General features: G+C 48.5%; 1 pseudogene; it reads left to right on the top strand.

Moving 5' to 3' along the window:
* Positions 1-17,024, top strand: part of LOC139826693 (dynein axonemal heavy chain 9-like) — a 52,399-nt pseudogene that overhangs the window by 26,926 nt on the left and 8,449 nt on the right.

The following is a 17,024-nucleotide window of genomic DNA, read 5'->3' as shown; positions in this document are numbered from 1 at the left end:
CAGTACCAGAATTAGCCAAATCTACCCAGTCTGAAGGAGGCTGTGAGGTTTGGTTAACTCATAGAATGTCCTGAGCTGGAAGGGACCCACCAGGATCATGGAGTCCAAGTCCTGTCCCTGCAGTGACAACCCCACAGGTCACCCCGTGTGTCTGAGGACGTTGTCCAGTCTCTCCTTGAACACTGTCAGGTTGGGGCTGTGACCCCTCCCTGGGAGCCTGTTCAGTGTCCAGCACCTCTGGGTGAAGAACCTTTCCCTCATGTCCAGTCTAAAGAGAACTGAGATGCTTGCCTCATTTCCTATCTTCACTAATTACCAAAGGCACTTAAGAAGAGCAAATGTGTTACTGGGATTTAATCTCTTTTCCAGGTTGAAGTCTGGCTCAGTCATGTACTAGACAGCATGAGGGCTACTGTGAGAGATGAGATGACAGAAGCCGTCATGGCTTATGAGGAAAAACCAAGGGAACAATGGCTCTTTGACTATCCTGCCCAGGTATCTGCCACTGCTTCTTATCACCACTCAGGCTGGCTCGTGGAAAGGTAGCTCTTGGGTTCCCCATCAGTCCTGCCCTTCCCTTCTTTCAGCAGCTGTGGACAGGCATGTTTCTGGCCTCCACCTTGCTATCCAGGAGAGAGGGAGGATGAGTTGTCCTTTATCCTGGCGGTCTCCTGATGGAGTTTTCAGGCTGAGCTCCATGCTCTGGTTGGGGCTCTTGGTTGGGTGACAGAGCCCAGGGGCTTGGGCAGTGCAGTCTGTACAGCCAGAGCAGTGAGAGGTGCAGCAGGAAGGCAAAGTGGTGAGGCCTGATAAGAGTGAAGAGCCCCTCAGATGCACCTCTGACAACCTCGTGGTCTCCAGCTCTTCCTCCTCTGCTGTGTCAGGCATGTGAAAGGTGCTGATTTACTTATAACTAGCTGCTAAATGTGTCTATCACTGATATGGTGTTTTAAATGGATGTCATGGAGCAGATCCTTGTTGTACTGTCTGCTGTGACTACTGTATGAAAAAATACTTAATTTCATGTCACGGATGTTTCATCCTTGATCTCCCTGTGGATCCGACACTCTTGAACATAAGGAAGCTTTGGTATTTTCCCTGATACTGAACCAGCCTATTTCCCTAGGTGGCGCTTTGCTGCACCCAGATCTGGTGGACAACCGAGGTTGGGATTGCCTTTGCCAGGGTGGAGGAAGGCTACGAGAATGCGATGAAGGAATAGCACAAGAAGCAAGTGACCCAGCTGAACACCCTCGTTACCATGCTGATCGGGCAGCTCTCCAAGGGCGACAGACAGAAAATCATGACCATTTGCACCATCGACGTGCATGCTCGGGATGTGGTGGCAAAGATGATAGCACAGAAGGTTGGTGTTGGCAGTTCAGCACAGTTCTGTGGGTGCTGGAGAGGGGGCTTCAGGGGGCCCAACCACTGGCCATTCAGATCACTGCCGGTCTCAGTGGGAGACGTATGACTAAATTTATTTCTACAATGTTTGTAGTAAGTGTGCAGAAAGCCCCTGTAAGCCTGCAGAGCTGTGCTGTGTCATGGCCCTGCAACACCAACTTGTAGTTGCTGCAGATTCACACCAGGAGTGAGAGCGCGGCACTGCGTCCTGGTGCCAAGACATGTGCTGGTGGATGATGGTGGTGTGTTGGGAGGCTGCTGGACTCAGTCTCAGTTTTGACTTTAGAAAGTAAGAAAAAGCATTCAAGCTTTGTTCTTTGTAGCGTCCTTTGTCTGGTGTGGGGCCACAGGGACTTATGTGGGACTCCCTTCTCCTGCAACACCTCTCCCACACTACTCCCCTGTCCCTGACACCATGCCAAGTGTTTAGCCTTGCAGGTGGGTGGGAAGATGCCCTGAATGTATTGGGTTGTGGCTCTTCCCTCATCTGTGTCATCTCAGAGGCAGCCAGGCTGCTCACAGGGTTTCTGTCTTCAAGGCTCAGCTGGGCTCAGTGGTGCCTCGGTCCAGCCTGGGGTGAAGTGATGCATCTGGACCTGCCTGCTGGTTGTGCAGAGAGCGCTGGCCATGCCTGTCTTTGTCCACCTGTCCCCAGTCTGTTTCCTTGGTGCTGTCTGCAACCTCTTCCTTGTCTAGATGGCCTCTGCTCCTTCTCTCACTCTGGTTGCGTTATGAGACCTTCTTCATGACTTGCTGCTTCTTAAATCTATTCAGGAGTCTTTTTGTAAGGCTCTTTCTCTTGGCCATTAATTTTTTCCTCTCCCACCAATGTGGTCACTAATTTGGTTCCTCCCCTTTACTGATGGGAGATGGGGAGGTGACATTTCTCACCGCATTCCTCACCACACCTGCCTTGCAGTGAGGACCAGTCATCCCCCATGAAAATTTTATAGCAGTCGCTATTTTGGCCCCCGAGCTGCATGTGTCTGGCATCCCCGGCCTTCCTGTGATGGTGTTTGTGGGTGTGTTGCAGGTGGACAATGCCCAGGCCTTCATTTGGCTGTCACAGCTCCGGCACAGATGGTCAGATGAGGAACGGCACTGCTTTGCCAACATCTGTGACGCCCAGTTCCTGTACTCCTATGAATACCTTGGCAATACCCCTCGGCTTGTGATCACTCCGCTGACCGACAGGTAAGTCCCTGGGACACAATGTCATAGCTGGGCTTTGCCACACAGGTAGAGAGAGAGATGCCAACCAAAGATGGATTTAGTTCAGACACCTGTATCCCTCTTGTTCTGTCTCCATGTCCCAGCACTCCAGTGGTCGAGCTCTAACTCTTATCTGGTTTTTGGTGGTACCCTCTGGGGAATTTGTACATCAGATCCCTGGGTGGGATTCAGCTCACACATTAAAACACTTGTGGGTGTCTTCCTGTGCACAAGATGTCCACAGTCCATAAAGCTGGTGAGTCTAGAGAGCTTTCATCCCATCTTGAAGCAGACATCTACCTGGTTGCCTCAGTGGGGACACCTAGGGTTACTTGAGATACTCTGTGTTGTCCCACCTGGCTTCCAGCTGCCAATCCAGAAGTGTAAAAGTCTCCTATGGACCCCTTGTCATATCTCTCCACCCTATGTGACATTTCAGCAACCAAGAGCATCTCAGGTGGCTCTAGTCACCTGTGTTAGTCAGCTGCGTCAAGCCCCCAGGTATCATCAGGTTTTGTTGGCTATATTGACTACACCTCTGTGGCTTATACAGGTAGTATAGATACTCACATGTGGACACCACCCCAGTGTCCATCATCAACATGATGGAGAAACTTTGGGACTTGCTGCAGCTTTGAGTTGGGTTCACTCATAGGCCACCTGAGCAGGTTTCTGTCAGTGACAGGTCTTCCAGAAAAGCTGTCCTTTTCTCATACTGCCTGAGATGTGCCCAATATCCATGAGTTGTATGAGGATCCAGAGAGAACACAAGCTGGACATGAAGAGGTTTGGGCAGACCTTGGTGGAAGATGAGTATCTCTTGGAGAAAACAGAGCTGAGCAGAGGTGGTAATTAATGCCAAGAAGGCTTTCAGCTCAGACATGACCCCTGCTCACGTACAGCTTTTCAGAAATGCTCTAGTGCTATTGCCCTGCAGCCCACAGTTGACCTATTGGACATATTTCCTTTTTTCATTCATCATTCACTGTGAAAGATGTTACATCACCCTGACCCAGTCACTGCACCTGACCATGAGCGGAGCACCTGCAGGCCCTGCGGGCACTGGCAAGACGGAGACTACGAAAGATTTGGGGCGAGCCCTGGGCATCATGGTGTACGTGTTTAACTGCTCCGAGCAGATGGACTACAAGGTATGGCTCCCACCTCGGCTGCAGTGCGGTCACATGGGGCTGGGGATGCTCAGGGCCCGAGCAAACCTGAAGGATGAGAGTAATCCAATGGTACCTGGGGTGCATTAGGAGAGGTATGACCAGCAGGTCAAGGGAGGTTGTTCCTTCCGCTCTGCTCTGCCCCGGTGATGCCACATCTGGAGTTGTGTCCAGTTCTGGGCTCCCCAGTTTAAGAAGGAATAACTGCACAGAGTCCAGCAGTGGGCTACAAAGATGCTGAGGGGTCTGGAGCTTCTTTCTTGTGAGGAGAGACTGAGAGAGCTGGAGCTGTTGAGCTGGAGAAGAGAAGCTGAGAGGGATCTGATCAATGGATCAATATCTCAGGGTGGGTGTCAGAGGATGGACCAGAGTCTGTTCAGTGGTGCCCAACGCCAGGGTGAGGGACAACGGGCACAGACTGAAACACAGGAGGCTCCATCTGAACATGAGCAGAAACTTGTTTGCTGGGAGGTGCCAGAGCCTGGCCCAGGCTGCCCAGAGCGGGTGTGGAGTCTCCTTCTCTGAGACATTGAAACCCGCCTGGACCCACCTGTGTGATCTGCTCTGTGACCCTGCGTGAGCAGGGCTTGGACTGGGGGATCTGCAGAGGTCCCTTCAGCCCCACCAGGCTGGGATTCTGTGATCACCTCTCTCCAAATCCCTGCTACACTCCTTTAAGCTGAATGCCTTTTCCTTCTCCTCCCGTTCCTTCTCTAAGATTTGCACAAGGTTCTTCAGGAGGCAGAGACCCGAACTATCTTCTCTGCCTCATTATGCATTTCCCTTCCTTTCTGGAGTTAGATTTCATGTGCAATTCTTCAAAAATGTTGGTCTGTTCAGTTGAGACCAAGGCTGTGCTGATAGTTGGACCCTGGTCGTTTCTTCTCGGCGTGCTCGCGACCTGGCAGCCCCTGGCACGGGGAGGGACCTGTCCTGGTTTTCTCAGGATCCTCTCCCAGAATAAACCCAAAACATAGTGAACCTTCAGCCGCTACAGAGCACTGAATCATTAGGCTGAGTCTTGCTCTCTGCCAGTCTGGCACGGTACAGTGATTTTGGTAGCCTCGGATCATATTTCATTTAGCTTATGGGCTCTCCCAGGAAACGGGACCATCAGTAATTCAGCACAAGTGACCTTTAAATGAAACTGGTGCACAGATATATCGAGAAAGTGCAATTAGCAGATAAAGTGGCAAGCTGCGCAGAGCTATAAATATTATAATTGAGTTGTGCCTGCTGTTTCCATGCACTTTTCTAAATACCCACAATAGACTGTAAATTGCTATAAATAAACAGGCTGGGAAATAAAATCAATTTTTTGCTGGAGTTGATTCCATTTATGATTTCACTCTTGTGATCTTTGTTTTTGTTTTGTTTTTCCAGTCTTGTGGGAATATTTACAAAGGCCTTTCCCAGACGGGAGCCTGGGGCTGTTTTGATGAATTTAACAGGATCTCAGTTGAGGTCCTTTCTGTGGTTGCTGTACAGGTGAGTGGAGAAACACTCATAAATAAATACAAACAGAGCAGAGCCATTCTGCAGTCTTTGGAGCAAGGGTAAAAATGGCAATTGCATATTGCCGGTTTCAGTTCTGTGTATAGGCAGGTGTGGGATTAGATCTCAAGATTAATCACATGAATATCACAGCACTGCCAAGATGTCGCAGTTACGTGCTGCAAAGATATTTGTCACTTTTCTTGCCCCAGTTACAGCATTTGTGCCAAGACAATTCTTTGTAGCATCTTTTCCCAGACCACTACGCACCATGGCTCTGTACCTGTTCCTCCTCAGGAAAGCACTCGTGTCATTAATCTGCTGTGAGATAATTGCAGCACATCGTTTCAAGACAGAGAAGCTGCCTTGACTTGCGGCTGCTCAGTCTGCAATGTAGGGAATAATTTTCACAGAGGGGAAGAGGGGTGTTTGGGGCAGATCCGCTGGACTTCTGGGGGTTCCTTATCACCCCTGGTCAGGCACAGGTTGTGTGTCATACTCAGGAAATGGGAATACATTCAGGATTAATTTTCTTAACCTGTCTCCAAAACTATATGGCTGTGGATTTAGTTCTGGTGTCTGTAACGACAGCTCTGCCAAGTGGCTTTGGAAGGTATTCCTGGCCAACTGGCACCATTCCTTGGAGGAATGTGTGCAGCCCCGTGGTGCTCCCAAAAGCCAGTGTCAGCTGGTGACACTCGGGAGCTGGAATCTGGGGCAGATCTGCGGCCCTTGCTGACGCGCTTGCCCAGGGTACCCTGACACCGTGGGATTAAACCTGGGACAGAGCTATTGGAGCGGTGCCCAGCTGGGCATGGGTGTTTCCCCTGGCGAATGGTTTCTCATCTCCTCTGTAGTTTAGCTGCTCAGTGCATTGTGTTGGTGAGTCTCGTGTGAAGCGCAGCAGCATCCCTGGAGAAGGGCTGGAAGGGAGACTGGCCTCCCCATCGTGCCAGAAAGTCCTGTGCTCTCGTGCTTATATATATAATCTGTCACTTCGCGTCCTCCTTCCCCTCCTCTTACCAGCCCATGAGGAAACCTGGCATTATTTTATACAGGGGAAGCCTTGGGGGGCTTCAGTGCAGAAAACTGAGGTGCCAAAGTGCCCAAGTTCTTCAGGATCCAACTGTCAGCTGAGTGCGTGTTTTAGGATCCTAATATCTGATTGAGGTGCTGAATTGTTCCTGGACTCCCTTTTGGGCTCAGTGTTATAGAAAGATATAAAGCTCAGAAGTTTCTACACTTCTGTAAATGTTTCGGTCAAAGACATTGTTCTGAACCCCTCCATGAACTCCTCATTCTTCTCATCTGTTTCACTCATAATTGGTACCTTATGTGGCATCCCAGAGAAGCCCCAGGCAGGTACAAGAGTTTATGTATCATTCCCTCTCAATTTCTCTTCCGTCAGGTCCTAGTTTAAAGTTGTCATTGAAAAAAAGTCTTTGAGGATCTTGAAATAAAAAGGGAAGCTGAACAAAAGAAGCCCAGGAATGACTCAACTGCTGATGGTTCCCTCGCTCCTGGCTGGAGCGTGGCAGCTGAAGAAAGCGGCACGGCCGTCATTCCGTCATGGTGTCTCCTGGCTGCTATTAGGAGTGTTAGCATGGCGATGTTTAATTGGCTGTCTTACTCATGCAGCTGATGTCGATATGGTTCCTTACAGGGAAAAATTCGATTAATTGCTTTACTTTGAGATGGCAAACAGTAGTGAGGTTAGAGCGGTGAATAGAGAGAGATTTGCCCCTCGCTGAGGTGCTGTTTGCAGAGAGGTGAACTCTTCGGAAGGAGAGGAATGAGCAGAACAAAGCTGCAATCAGGCAAATATAAAAAACAATATAATATTAGTGAGTGAAGGTGTTAGGAGAGGTTTTACAGCTTCTGCCTTCTGGTTTTGGTTTTAAATCAAACATCTGATGTCCCAAAATCTTTAAAAGTGATATCAAGTGGTCAGTTTACAACTGAGCTGAGGCCAAGCTTATTGGGAGGTGCTACCCCTTCTCTGGGCCTGGTCAGGGAACGGAGCAGGCACAGGAGGGTTTTGGGATGTCCTGAAGAGCAACGCTGTGTGGGGAGAGGTGAGATGGGTAAAGGGAATAATGGGCCCATATTGTGATAGACTTTGGGGAGTGCGTTTGGGTGTTGGCTGTGTTGTGGATACCTGTACTGCCCTGTGTCTCTCTCACACATCAGACCTCTGCTGGGCTGGCTGGTTCAGAGATGGTGGAGCCTCTGGTGGTGTTTTTGCTGTGAGATGTGCTGAGCAGTGTCCCACAGGTGATGTCAAAAGCCAAGGTGAATGCAGGCAGTGCTGGGGACATTTCCCGCTCCTGAGTTGCTCTTCCTGACCCACGTTCATCATTGTCTCATGGAGCAAAGGTGTGAAGTCTTGCAACTCCTTTGCATTTTGACTTTCCGCTCTCTTCAGCTCTTTTTTCTGCTTTGCCAGAGTTTGACTGAGATGGGAAATTGATATTGCCATGCTGATGTACTCCAAACAGTGTATAAAGCTTTATGCTGCCGGTAAAAAATAAAACAGTGATTAGCCCCATTTGTCACGGGGCCAAGAGTAACGAAGGAAGCACCGTTGTCTGATGTGTTTTTCATAAGTGAACGCTGATACTATAGTACTGTCTTGATTTCTAGGTGAAGAGCGTGCAGGATGCAATACGGGAGAAGAAGAAATCCTTCAATTTTCTTGGAGAAGACATCAACTTAGTACCATCAGTAGGCATTTTCATCACCATGAACCCTGGTTACGCAGGGCGAACAGAGCTACCTGAGAATTTAAAAGCTCTCTTCAGGTGAGTCCAGGTCAGGGTTTGTGACCTGGCAGAAACTGTCTTTTGGAACATCCAGGCTCGACCTCATGTCCTTGGGGAATTCACTTGCATAGGGCATTCGCAGGTAGTTTAAGCCTTGCACAACAGGCCTGGGTCTGGGCACGCACAGGCAGGGCAAAGGAGCTCTGTCCCTTGTCGTGGGGAAGGCAGAGGGTGACCTGGCTCATAAAAGAAGGCCTAGAAGATGAAGCTGCAAATGCGCTGCCTGTAAGGCCTGTAGTCAAGAAATACTTGTTCTGCAATGCCTCCTCACCTGTCATTTTAGGCCGTGTGCGATGGTTGTGCCAGACTTTGAGCTGATCTGTGAAATTATGTTGGTGGCTGAGGGATTCATCGAGGCCCGGGTGTTAGCCAGGAAGTTCATTACTCTCTACCAACTCTGCAAAGAGCTCCTGTCCAAGCAGGTGAGCCTGATTCTGTGGCTGAGTGGTATGATGAATCTCCAAAATCAGCAGAAACATGGCACTGTGCTGCTCAGCTCCATGGCTAACGTTTCACAGCTTTTATTTAATGACTGCATTTGCACTGGCTGCTGGGGGAGGAGAGGGTTGGTGATCATCGGAGCAATAAAATTTTCAGACTGCTTTACTGGAGCATCTGCAGGGACAAAAGCATTTGACCAGCTGCATTAGTGGGAGACCTTTCAGTGAGTTTAAATGACACCATGTTTGGGGTAGTATTCAGTGACCTTTTGCTTTCCAGTCTCTTCCTATTGATTCTCCTGCCTGCAAAGGGTTTATGGTGTCCCTCTCTGAGTTCAGCCTTAGGCTGGTTCCAGGTCTTGTTAGAGTTACTGTCAGTGCAAAGCAAATCAGATTTTTCCTTGTCATTATTTGTGTAGATCGAAGCTGGGTCCAGAGGAGACCTGAATCAGGATTCCTGATGATACAAACCTGATCTTGGCTGTGCCAGCATGAGGCTGGGTGGGATATGCTCTGTCGCAGAAACTTGGTGCTGTGCCTTGAGGGGCCTGGTGGAAGCCATGGCCTCCCACACAGAGCAGTCAGCTGTCGAGCTGTGCTCTGGAGGGTGTTAACAGGACAGAAATATGAACAGTTGTTTGTTGGCTTGAGAGTTCTTCTCATGCCGTTTTGTGGTACTTTTTCAGCAATGTCTTTACTGACCCCTTATTCCTGGACCTCCTCTGAGACCAAACAGGCTTGTCATCTTGTGATGGGCAGGGTGGAGAAACTTGGGTCTTTGGGGCCTCATAATGGACTAACAAGCCTTTCACCTTGGTGGCTCCTGCAGATGCAGGGGGCTGGCTGGCCTTGCTATAGGTGCTTTATGATTTAGGTGAAACAAATTGCTTTGGTCTCTGGAGTGCAAATCCTGCTGCTGTCTTACTGCCAACTGTGAGCCCATGTGATGGTCTGAACAGCTGAATTATTTGACTCTTTAATACTGTCCCTGACGGGAATCTCACCTACTGAGATGGAAACCAGGTCACTCAGGCTGGAGAAGGTCTCTGGCCACAATGCAAATAACAGATTTAGATGTATTTTCATTGCTTACTAGTCTGGCAGTTTGGGAATGGTGGTTCTTCACCCTACATGGTGCTGTCTAAGCATAAACTCATGCCTCTTTTTTTTTCTTCCTCTGGTGTAGGATCACTACGACTGGGGCTTGCGTGCCATTAAGTCAGTGCTAGTTGTTGCTGGCTCCCTCAAGCGAGATGACCCAGAGCGACCCGAAGACCAGGTTCTGATGCGCTCTCTTCGTGACTTCAACATCCCCAAGATTGTGACGGATGATGTGCCGGTGTTTATGGGGCTGATTGGGGATCTATTCCCTGCACTGGATGTGCCTCGGAAGCGTGACCTGAATTTTGAGTCGTTTGTGAGGCAGGCTGTGCTGGACCTCCGGCTGCAGGCTGAGGACAACTTTGTGCTCAAAGTAAGACCAAGAGATCTTCTGCTACACCCACATCGCCATCAAATCATTTGGGTTTTCTCAAACAGCTTTGCTTCTACAAAGAGAGCTCTGCACAGCATTGTCCTTGCAGGCAGATCTCGCTGGAGGGCAGTCAGCTGTGCTGGGTCTGAGGCAGTTGCACCTGCTCCTGAAGTCAGCACTGGATCAGTCTCTGGGCTTCCAAAGGGGCCAACTTTTGTAGGCTCATGAAAGTGTAGCCCCTGGAGAGCAGGGCCTCATCAGGTGGTGGTTGTCAAGTATAAACAGCGCTGAAAGTTTATCTGCAGGCTGAGGATTTCACCCATTGTGATTAGAGTGGCTGGACCAAACTCAATTGTCAAATCTGCTTGTGTCTCAGGGTCACATCTTTCTAAAGAGGTGGCCCAGTGGGACCTATTTTATAGACCTGAACTTCAGTTTGGCATCTTTGTCTAAAATTTGGGAGTGTTTTTCTCAGGTGGTGCAGCTGGAGGAGTTGCTGACGGTCCGGCACTCTGTCTTCGTGGTGGGTAACGCGGGCACGGGCAAGTCTCAGGTGATGAGATCCCTGAACAGGACTTACCAGATAATGAAGCGACGTCCTGTCTGGACAGACCTCAACCCCAAGGCAGTCACCAATGATGAGCTCTTTGGCATCATTAACCCAGCAACAAGAGAATGGAAAGACGGTAAATGTCATTTCATGTCTGAAATATGTAGATAAAGACGGGTATTTTTAATGAATTTCCCGAGCAGCAGCAGGGTGACTGGTTCTTCATGTGCAGGTCTGAGAGCCCAGGTGCTTGTCTGCTGCCTACAGCCACATGACAGTTTGTTGTTGAAAGGATACACAGGATGTTTTAGCTCTTTGATCTTCAAATGGGAAATATAGCATAAGCCTACTTGATCCTATTGCCCTAAGAATAATTTTAATGCCCATTAATACCAACACTTACCAGTTCCTAAGTGGGGCAGGCAGTTTTTGGGAGTTGGCTGGACCAGTGATGGAAGAGATGTCCCTCCTGCACTGTGGTGTGCACTGGGACCCCAAAAAATGTCCCATCCCCAGGTTTTCATTGCTGATAGCATGCACAGCAGCCTTAACGTCAGTTTTTCCACTCAGTATGGCTGCCCGATCTCTGTAGCACACCAGCGTTTGCCAAGCTGTTGATCCTGCTTACTCCTGAGGAACATTTCAAACTTGCTGGAAGATTACAGAAAATCTGGAGTGGAAATGTTGGGTTGTGACTGATACATAAAGGCAGCTTCGATTTACGTGTGCGGCGGGTTTGGGAGGTGTGGGGGAGGTGAGGGAAGACATTACCATGAATCATCCACAGCAGCAGATGAGCTGCCACCCACCTCCCCTGGCCCCGCCATGGACCCTTCCCGACCCCCTGCTTTGCTCCAATGCCAGGTTAATTTCTTTCTAATTGTAATTAGGGAGCCTAAATCAAAGTGGCAGAGGGACGTGCAGGGTACAGCCTGAACTGTGCAGACTGGCTGCAGCAGTGGCTGCAGATCGAGGGCAGCGGTGACACCGAACAGCAGGAGGGACATTTTACAGGTGACTGTCCAGTGGTTTCTGGCCTGCGATGGTTTAAATGAAATAGTGGCACTCCTCCCTGAGCTTTCAAGGCAGATATTTTCTGCAGTAACCATTCCTGAAAATGTTGTTTCATGTTGTCAAAGACCAGCAAGGCAATCTTCACCACAGCCTAGCAAGAGGTGACCTGTTCCCTTACAGATCAGCCCCTGCTTTTCCGCTCCCCAGTTTTATCCTGTCACATTATCAGAAGTTGAAAAGGTCCTACATGTTAGGTGGTAAAAGGTCCCATATGGGAATCCCAAAAGTGTTCTTTGCAGAACAAAACTCTTCTTTTAAACCCCAAGAGAGCCGTGTGCTGTGGATGCACAAGGTCAGGACAGAGGCGCTTTCCTCTCCCCGCTGCCGCGGTGTATCCGAGGGAAGCCCTGATGCCCTGAGACAGCAACTGTTTCTGATGCTAATAATGTCGGAGTGGTTCCCAAGGCGTGTGTCCAACACGTAAGGAACTGGCTGGAGGCAGAGGCGCTGAAGCGTTATTTTTGTTGACCCAGTCTCGGGATCACACACCTGTTCCAGGTGAGCCGTTCTGCATTTGCTGAGCACAAGCTTTGTCTTCAGTCAGATGGTGCCACCAGCTGTTCCTGATCTGGATCACAAAGAAATAGCTTGTCCTGGAGAAAAAAAGAAAAAAAAAAAGAGTTCTTGTCACAATTCACTGGAAGAGAGGCTTTTTTTTAATGTTTGCCTGATGTTTTTTCATGAAGACCAGCGTCTCCCGAGGTATTTTCACATGTAGAGGAGAGCAATAGTTTTGTGGAGTTTTCATTTGCTCTGCAGTGCTGCTGCTCTATTCCCAGCCTTCGTGGTCTTCTTAACATTCATTATTTACTCCCCTTGAGACTCTGTATCCTCTCTCTCCTTGATTTTACCAACATTTTGTTCTGTCATTCAATGTCATTCTGTGCTTGTTCTCCCCTCAGTCTCACTAAAGCCATGACCCAGCGTTTAATGCATCTTGATTGCCCTGATATACTTTGAGCCACAAAAAAATATTTATAAGGATTTCCTAGGCATATTCAGGTGGTTTTCTCTGCATTGTATAACTCATGCCGCCTTTTGCCTTTGAGTAGCTACTCTACATTTTTCTTATCCCTTATGATTCTCGGTGGGAATGAAGCTCGTGCGTAGGTCTGCAATCATTTTCAGTAGTGATAACTGATAACCCTTTTTTCACTTTAAAGCAAACTAGAACCGTATTGTGATATAGTAATATTTACGTATAGGCACGTAGAGTTTTGCATGTTTGAGAGGAAAGCATTAATTAGAGTAATTTTTACTGTGTTGCTGGAGAAAACCGTTAGAGCAGGTGTCAAGTTCAGTGTTCATCACCATCTTCCTGTCACCCTCCCAGGCCTGTTTTCATCAATCATGCGAGAGCTGGCCAACATCACGCATGACGGTCCCAAGTGGATGGTACTAGATGGAGATATTGATCCAATGTGGATTGAGTCTCTTAATACTGTGCTGGATGATAATAAGGTAATGAATATAAGTTAAAGAAGGAGATATTCTTTGACTGCATGGCATGGTTCAGCCTAAAAATGCAGATGCTGAAATAACACCTCCTAGAATAATGCGGTTGTGTTTCTTCAGATACACCAAACAATATCACATATAGAAAATGGTGCATGAGGGGAAATAGCTCAAATCATGGTTTCATTGTAATTTCCCTTCCTGGAACTGGGCTCATGGATAATCACAGATGTCCTGATTGTAACTCCAGGCCCTTCAAAAATAGGGTGGGGTCATAATTCCACACCTTTTTCCGCCGCTCGAAGGGAGTGCTGTTCCTTTGAGTCATGGAAGACAGTTCTACTACCTGCTGGAAATCAGCTGCATTCCCTCAAGGAACTGTGCTGGCAGCAACCAAGCTTTTTAGTGCAAAGTGCTGAATGCTTTTCATTCCTGTTCCTGGGGAAGATGTCATTCTGTCTGTCTGTCTGCCCAATGCAGGTGCTGACCCTGGCGAGCAATGAGAGAATCCCTCTGAACCCAACGATGCGGTTGGTGTTTGAGATCAGCCACCTGCGCACAGCCACCCCAGCAACCGTGTCCCGAGCGGGTGAGTCCTGGCCTGAGCTCCGCACTGGGATTTGCCGTGAACCCAGGAGGATCTAGTGCCATTAACCAGTCTTCTGTTGGCCAACTTGACTCCTGTTGCAAGTACCCAACCTGAGATCACAGCGGCCGTGGGTGGACAGGGCAGGTTTCTGACAGACAAACTGAGGATCCTGACCCCAAATGCACATGTGGAGCTGTCATCATCCTGGAGATTTACCCAGAGCACTCTGACTGTTGGTGGGTGATCATGGCTTCAGCGTTGCTGAGTGCTCCTGTTGTGCAAAGCCCTTTGGATGGACTTTATGAGGAGAAGGACAGTATCTGTCTCAAAGAGTTCTTGATCTTCTGAAGAAGTGCATGAAGTATGGGAGAAGGGAATGGAGGTGTCCCCTAGTTTTACACATGGGGAAATGGGGCCCAGAGCAATGAAACTGCTCAGACAAGACAATGTTCTGAATTTAGGGCAAGGTCATGAAAAGCGCCGTGGTTTCAAGGGTGAAGTTTCTTCACTGTTCATGTTTCTACTCTGCAGTGGGGCAGGAAAAGGGGGCAGGTAATGGGACGTCCCGTCATATTTGATAGGGTTTTAGTTGTGTGAAAGTACCTGGTAAACTCTGCTGGAAGAAAGGAACAGTTTCTGCTATGTCTTTACTATATGTTCTCTCTTACCCTGGGCCTAAAGGGATCCTGTACATCAACCCGTCGGATCTGGGCTGGAATCCTCCAGTGAGCAGCTGGATCGACAGGCGAGAGATCCAGTCCGAAAGAGCCAACCTGACCGTTTTGTTTGATAAGTACCTGCCCATTTGCCTGGACACCCTCAGAACAAGGTACCATCTGATGAGTGATTGTGTCACCCGTGGTGAGGGCATGGGGACACCTGCCACTGTCCAGCCCAGCTGTGCTGCGCTGGGTTGTGCTGCACATGATCCTCCTTGCCCCTGGAAGCCCTGAGCATCATTGGCTTAAGCTCAGAGAACCAGCAGGGCGAGGTGGGCAAAGTGACGCTCCTGCCTGTATCGTGTTGGTCAGATCTGGTTTTCATCTGATTTTGATTTGATTTTTATTGTATTTCCTGTATCAACTCTCTATCTCTTGGAAAATAATTCCGGCAGATCCCAAAGAGAAAGCTTTTCAGCCTCCTGATGTGTCAGGCTAGACCTGAGCCCACTCCACAAGTTATTTTTCATTAAGAACTTGGGTATTTGGAAGGGTCCTAGTGCTTCTTGGCTTGATTTGGCTTTAAAGCAGTGTCCACAGGGAAGTCATGTGGTTCTTGCTTATCATCATGTGAAACCATTCTCTTTCTCATACTGTGGTGAGGACTGGCCAAAGTAGAGTCCCAGAAAACTTAAGGGAGCATCTCCCATCCTCTACTTGCTTCCTATAGTTGCACTTTCCTTTAAAAACAAAAGAAAAATCAGTGAGCATGGGAGATGTCAGCCAAAAGGGGGATGTGTCAGAAGGGTCTGGAATCAGGACTTAAACATTGTGCTAGGGAACTTCTCTCTGTGGGACCAAGTTGGTTTTGACTGTTGGTAGCAAAGTCAATCGGACGTTTCCCATTCTGTTTGCTGAACATTGTCTCAGAGCGTGAAATCCACGGGATTAGCTGCAGGCAACCCTGAGCTGAGTGTTTTGGTAGCTTGCTTAATTCAGAAATCGTAGAACCAACCTTTCAAATAGCTATAATTACTGTATGGAGGACTTCAGTGCAGCTACAATATTAGTTTGGAATTCTGTAAGTGTAGCTTAAATGAATGTAAAGTGGCAAGATGAAAGGGTTTATTTTATTACTCCTCTATTTGACCGCTTTTGAACTCATCGTGCTCGCAGGAAATCATTGCCTTTAGCAAGTCTTCCATTCTGCTTCTTTCAAGAAGATCAAAGTTTTAAAATGCTTGAAACTTCTGATTATTGTTATTACTTGTATATGTGCCGGTGCCAGCGGGTCTGAGTGTGAGAATGGGTGTTCTCTTTATTGTACCTGGGAATAGGACACGTACCGCTGACAAGCAGAATGCCAGTATTCTGAAAGAGCATTTCTAGTCTTCCTGGGTTGTGATGGACGTATTGCTTTCTAATTTCCATCCCTTAGATTTAAGAAGATTATTCCCATTCCTGAACAGAGTATGGTTCAGATGTTGTGCTACCTCCTTGAACGTCTCCTGGCAGAGGAGAACACACCTCCTGACTGTCCCAAGGAGCTTTATGAACTTTACTTTGTCTTTGCTGCCGTCTGGGCCTTTGGTGGATCAATGTTTCGAGATCAGGTAAGACGGAAGATGCCTCTTCAGCATCTTTCACACAGTTTGTTTGTGTGGTTTTGTGTTGTTTTGATTTCTTCATACTTTCTGAAACATAGTGCTATGCCAGTAATGCTGTTTTCCTGGGGCTCTCATATAGGTGATAATAAACTAGAAACACAACAATTCCTTTTACGAAAGGCCTCGTTATCCAGGGTGTAACACCACCGGAGAACAGCTGAGGGGTCAGTGGTAAAGGTGGAGGGATGTTTGCTTATGCAGATGCATTTCACTGGGGAGAAACATAAGGTTAACTTATAGAAGCCTGTGGATGTGCATAATGTGATCAAATTAAGACTGATTTATCAGATGGATGTATCAGTGGAGCAGTCTTTCAGCCTTCTGACTGCACAGGTAGACGTGCTACATAACACAAACCAGCCGGTGTTTTGTCACCAGGGCAGAGCAGAGCCGGAGGAACAACCTCCCTTGACCTGCTGGTCATACTTTTCCTAAGGCACCCCAGGTGCCATTGACTTTCGTGGCCACAGGGGCACACCTACTCTTGGGTGGTTGCATCCCCTAGTCAGAGGACGCCTTATCCTCAGATCTAAAGTGTGTAGTCCTGATGTCTGGGTCTGCCCACACTGCACTGCTGTCAAGGGCTTGGAGATCCACGTCTGATCTCCGCTGGGCTTGTGTCAAACTCTGTGTTGTCTGGACTATGCGGGAGGTCTCTCCACGAATGTAACACCAGACACCCCTCCCCAGCTCGGGTGGAGGCACTGCCGTTCTTGATGGCTGCTCAAGTGCTCCCAGGGGTCTCTTTGTGTGTTTTCATGTACCTTAACGCCAGACCTAGAGTGTCTGCTGGTCTCTTCAGATTTGCTCCATGCCAAGGATCAGATGCTTCAGGAAGTGCTGAACAACACAGCTCAAGCTCAGCTGGGTGCTCACTTGGTGCCATCACACCTTGTGACCATTGAATGAGCTGTGCGAGACCAGCTTCCTTGGTCCTTGTGGAGCCTCCATTTCCCATGTGCCAGCTGGGAAATACTCAGCCTTAGTGTTGCCAGTCTAGGATGACTTAAAG

This window comes from Patagioenas fasciata, unplaced genomic scaffold, assembly GCF_037038585.1.
Source record: "Patagioenas fasciata isolate bPatFas1 unplaced genomic scaffold, bPatFas1.hap1 Unplaced_1, whole genome shotgun sequence".
Lineage (NCBI taxonomy): Eukaryota > Metazoa > Chordata > Aves > Columbiformes > Columbidae > Patagioenas > Patagioenas fasciata.
The sequence above is the reverse complement of the archived record's forward strand: the minus strand, read 5'-3'. Positions and strand labels throughout refer to the sequence as shown.